This window comes from Pediculus humanus, genomic scaffold (genome assembly GCF_000006295.1).
Source record: "Pediculus humanus corporis 1103172107803 genomic scaffold, whole genome shotgun sequence".
NCBI classification, from domain to species: Eukaryota; Metazoa; Arthropoda; class Insecta; order Psocodea; family Pediculidae; genus Pediculus; species Pediculus humanus.
Genome location: NW_002987394.1, coordinates 10,964 through 16,969, shown reverse-complemented (window position 1 = coordinate 16,969; position 6,006 = coordinate 10,964).

Below are 6,006 nucleotides of genomic sequence, written 5' to 3'. Positions count from 1 at the left end.
ATAATAATAATAATAATATAAAATACATTATGGGACGTATCATTTTGTATTTTTATTTTGGCAAGATTATGCGGAAACCGTAACTTTTTTTTTTTTTTTTTTTTTTTTGGAAAATGAAAACGCATCAAATATAACTTTATAAAGATTTTTTTTTTTATAATAATAATAATAATAATAATAATAAAACATGAGGTAGAAAAAAAAAACATTTTTCGGCTTAAAAAAAAAAGAATTAAAATGATTTGAATAAGAACGAATGTATAATAAAGCGAAAAGTAGGATAAAAAAAAAATTAAATATTTTTTTTTTTTTTTTTTAAACAAGATAAAGTAAAATATATATATATTTGAAGAATGATAGAGATGAGTGAGAGTGAGAGAGAGAGAGAGAGAGAGAGAGAGAGAGTGAGAAAGCATAAACGGACTTCGTTAGTAAGGCTAATTCTTGTAATCCAGGTTTAAGCTTTCCCGCCTTCAAGTTCTCTACGTTGGAAAATTGAAATCACAGAGAGAGAGAGAGAGAGAGAGAGGAAAGACTTTCACTTTTATTTATTAGCTTTTCATTCGTTTTATCCGCCTGTTTATTTCACTTTTTATTTAAATAAAAAAAAAAATTTTTTTTTTTCATTTTAGGTAAAAAAAAAAAAAGATTTTTAGAGTTTGACAAGAAACATGACGATGATGTCAAAACGGGGGGGGGGGGGGGGGGAAGGGGGAGAAAATTTTTTTGTGTTTTAACATTCCGTTTGACTTCTCTCTCCCTCTCTCTCTCTCTCATTTTTTCCCGAAGAGCAGTAATTTGTTTCAATTTATGGCTGAATTTTCAACATGACGGAAAATGGTGAAAATGATCAAATGAAAATTTTTTTTTTTTTTTTATTCAATCTCCTCCTTCCTCTCTCTCTCTCGCTCTCGTTTCATATTCTTTATTCTTTTTTTTTTCCCTCATCGCAAACAAAAAAAAAAAGAAAATGATTCGATGATGCTGCCACGATAAAAATTATGAATATTTTATTTTTTTTTTATTTTTTATCCACCGTTTTAAAATCTTCCATTCTTTTTTTAATTTTTTCTTTTAAAAGAAAAGTTAATTATAAAATTTAATTATTATTATTATTATTTAAAATATTAATCAATGACGTAATATAGATTTTTATAAATAAATAAATAAAAGTTTTGACCGTTGATTTTGACTAACGTTTAAAAAAATAAAAATAAAATAAAATAAAATAAAAATTGATTATTATATTATTATTATGTTTTTTTTTATTAAAATATTTATTCCGTCGTGGTATTAGAAAATAATTTAAAATCGATTATTATTGATTTTATCACCGCCATATATATTAACATCATCGTCGTCGTCGTACCAGAAACCATAAAAAAAAAAAAAAAATTCGAATCAAATTAAAAAAAAATCTGTTGATTTGATAATTTGAAATTTAATACCTGACACGTTCGTTCGTTCGTTCATTCGTACGTTCGTTCTTACGTTCGTTGAGGATAATTTATTTTTTTTAAATCCGATAAAAATTTGGCTTTTTCCCTCCATTTTTTTTTTTTTTTGTAAAATTTCGCGAGATTTTAAAAAATGTTAAAAATCGTTTTTTTTTCCCCCTCCGACTTTAATTTAAAAATAATGTTCTTACCACCCCCTTTTTCCCTTTCCTCTTCCTTCTTCCCTCCTCCCAACCCCCCCAAAAAAAAACATCGTAGAAACGAATACGTAAACCAAGAAAAAAATGAAAAAAATTTAAAAGTAATTATCGAGTCATTCAAAATTCATTAACTTCACGACATCATTTAAATTAAAATACTTTTCAAAACTTGTCCTCCTCCTATTGGTGGCGTGTTTTTTTCCTTTTTTTTTTAAATATTTCAAAAATGTTTTGTTTTCCCTCCTCCCTCCTCCCCTTTTCCCCTCCTCTTCCTCTTTTTTCAAACTCATTCGAAAACAAAAAAAAAAAATTTTGTTAATTATTTTTCCGTCTTGACGTTTTAATTGAGCGAAAATACAGTAATTAAAAAGAAAAATGAAAGAAAAAACTTTCCCACCCCCCCCCCGTTTTCCAAAAAAAGAAAGAAAAAAAATTTTTTTTTTACAAAACGAACCACGTTTAAAAGGTTAATAACAATAATAAACAAACAAAATGCTAACAAAAAAAAAAAAAATTTTAGTTTGGGGGACCTTAAAAAACATAGAAAGAAAGAATAACCCCCCCCAAAAAAATAAGTTTCCTGTTATCTGTATAATTTGATTTAAAAAGATTTTTATAAAATATCGAACGATAGAATTTAACACGCACACACACGCATGAAATAACCTTTATTTATTATTATTATTATTATTATTATTATTTTCTGATTGAAAATTTATAAGCAATCAATCGTAAATAAATAAAAAAAAAAAAAAATGATGGATTGCTCATATGTATATAAAAGTTCTTGTTATGTTTACATCGTACCTGAATTTTCCCTTTTTTTCCTGTTCGTCTCAACTTTTCTTTTGTATTTTTTTTTTCTTTAGGAAAACTCTTCAATTTTTATTTATTTACTTTATTGTTTGATTTAAATCAAAATTCAATTTAAATTTATTTATTTAAATTTCTTTTATCGTATCGACATTATAAAATAATAATAATAATAATAATAATAATAATAATAATAATAATAATAGTAGTAGTATTTTATTTAAATTTTTAAAAATATTTTTTATCTGCGTTTTTATACCCAAAAACGGATCCCGATTAAAAAAAAAATTAAACGAAAATAAATATATTATTATTATTATTAATTTTAGGTATCGTATCCTTTTTGAAAAACCTTTTTTTTAAGCTAAAGGTTTCTATTAATTTGTTTGTAATACGTGAAATATAAAACTTTTCATATATTTACATAAAAAAAAATTAAAAATTTTTTTCTCTCTCTTATATCGCAGATTTATACGTAAAATTTTTACTATGAAAAGTAAGTTTAAAACATTTAGCATTATTATTATTATTAATTTACTCATAGTTGTAAACGTTGTAATAATAATAATAATTTTATTACAACGTGATTTAAATACATTTTAATCGGATTTTAAATTATTTAACTCGTAGTAACTCGCTTTTAATAATAATAATTTATATTTAATGAAATAATTAGGGGAGAGGTCATAATTATAAATAAATTTTACATTTTCTTTCGTAAAAATAAACAAATATTATTATTATTATTATTATTATTATTATTATTAAAAAATTAATGACGTAACGGAAAAAAATAGTAACGATTTAATTTTTTTTTTATGAATGAAAATAAAAACGTAAACAACGAAGAATACAAATTACAATGAATTATTGTAGTAGTAGTAGTAGTAGTGGTAGTAAATTTAAATAACTTAATTTTGATTGGTCGAAATCGGGTCATTACCCTTTACGATGATTCATACGGAAATGAACGAAAATTCACGATCTCAAAAACGTTTGTTAAAATAATAACGTGCGTCATTCAATAAACGGTTATTTATTATTAATTAATTAAAAAAATAATAATGATAATTTTTTTTCTCCTTTTCTTTTTCTCCTATAAAATAATTTTAGCGAGTAATAATAATAGTAATAATAATGATAATAATAATAAAAAGGAAAAAAAATTTACATGAAAAAAAAAAAGAAATGGAGAAAATAAATGCAAGAAGAAGAAGAAGAACAAAGAAAACATCATCGGATGGTAATTTCTATGTTTAAAAAAAAAAGTTAAATATTAAAAAAAAAAAAAAATAATAATAATAATAATAATAATAATAATAATTTATACGAATGAAATATATATATGTATATATGTATTACAGAAAGCTTTCAGACTATTAAAATTATTTTTCATTGTGTAACATTTTTCTTTAAGCCATTATAGAGTAAAATATTTTTAAAAAGAAAACTTTTTTTCTTTCTCTCTCTCTCCCCCTTTTCTTTTTCTTTTATAACTTTTACATAATTTTTTTTTTCCCTTCTTATCCTTCTCGGTTTTTTAATAATAATAATGATACTAAAAAATTACAAGTCAACTTGTTGAATTTTTTTTTTTTTTGTTATTTTAATTTTAACTTTTTTTTTTTTTTCGTTTGCTTTCTGTTTTTTTTTTGGTAATATTTAAACAAACCGATATAACGGATTTATACGTAAAGTTTATTATTATTATTATCATTATTATTTATTATTATTATTCGTTGTCAAAATAATTTTTTTTTTTTAATAAAACAAAAAGGAAATTATGTTTGTCGTCGTAGTCGTAGTTGTATTAATAATTTAACATTGAATATTTTTATTTGAAAATTTTATAAAATGACGTCATCATCATCATCATTTATTAAAAAAAAAAATTTATTGGTTTTGTTTTATTTTACCAGAAATAATATTCGAAGGGACAAAAAAAATTGGGGGAAGAAAAATGCAACGTTATGTAAAATTAGGGAGAGTGAGAGAGAGAGAAAGAAAAAAAATTTTCATCCTCACTTTATTTTATTTTATTTTAAATCCTCTTTTGGTCAAGACGTGTGCAATTTAAAAAAAAAAAAAAAGGGGGGGAGAGGAATAAAATAAAAAATTCATTTTAAATCCAAGAACCCTCGAGAAGGAGAAGAAAAAAAAATTTTTTTCATTGCATTTAAATAAGTTTAAAAAGAAGTCGAATTACGTTTAAAAAAAAAAACAACGACAACAACGTTCGAGATATATATATATATATATATATATTTTTTTATTTAAATAACGAAACAAGTGGTTAGGTAAAATAAAAATTTTTCAGATTATATTTACTCCCCCCTTTTCTCGCCCCCCCTCTCCCCCTCAAAAAAGAAAAACGTGATTTGAATTTATTTATTTATTTTTCAAGAGGTAAGATTATTATAATCGTTAACTTTGAGGTACGACCAACAACCGTAGAAATCAGATAAAAATTTTTCTTTTTTTTTTTTATCGGGGAGCACACAATTCCTCTTTCTTTTCTTTTTTTTTAACGGGGGGGACAGTGAGAATAAGAAAAACTTTTTTGTTTTATTTATTAAAAATTTTCCATATAATAATAATTTCAAATCGAAATATTATTACGCGAAATTCATCAAATCGTTATTCGTTCGTTAATATACAGGAAAAAAAAATTATTTTTAAAATAAAACCATCCTAAATCATCATCCTTTTACCCCTCTCCGAAAAAAAAAACTTTTCACAAAAACTAAATTCACGTATATAAAAAAAATGTTTTTTTTTTTTTAAACTTTCCTTCCCTTTTTTTTTTTTTCAATTTGATTCTTTTGGGGGTAAGCTCAATGATCCTGGATAATTATCTTAATTAAAATCTATATATATATATTTTTTTTCACAACTCTATTCCCACTGAAATTCAATTTAACCCAAAAAAACCCTTTTTTTTTTTTTTTTTTTTATTTTCTTGAAATAAAATATAATAGAATAGATATAAAAAAATTTTAAGAAAAAGTAAAACAATTTACATAGTTAAGAAATTATATATTTTTAAATCTTTTAAATAATATAGATCAATCCAAATTTAGTGATTAAACAAAGTTATATATGGAAATTCTCTCGAGAGACTAAAAAAAAAAAAAAAACTATTTTCTAAACCTAATTACGCTTAAGGTACTCCCCCCCCCCTCTCTCTCTCTCTCTCGGTATATTAGAAAACTAATTAGTTGTTGTTGTTGTTAAGTTAAATTTTGTTGTTACTTTAAATAATTTTCTTAGCCAAAGTGTGCGTGAGTGTGCGTGATTGTTTTAATTCATAAAAGCGAAGACAATAACAAACGTTTTCAATTTTTTTTTTTTAACTTTTACGTCATCGATCATTCACACGTGTGTGTGCGTGTGTGCGTGCGAGAACGTATTTATATATCGAAAGATTTTTTTTATTACAAAAAAAAAGTTTTTGTATATATATGTACGTATAAACCGCGAAACTCTCAAATTTCATTAAAATAAATGTTTATGACACATCACCATCGTGCAATCCT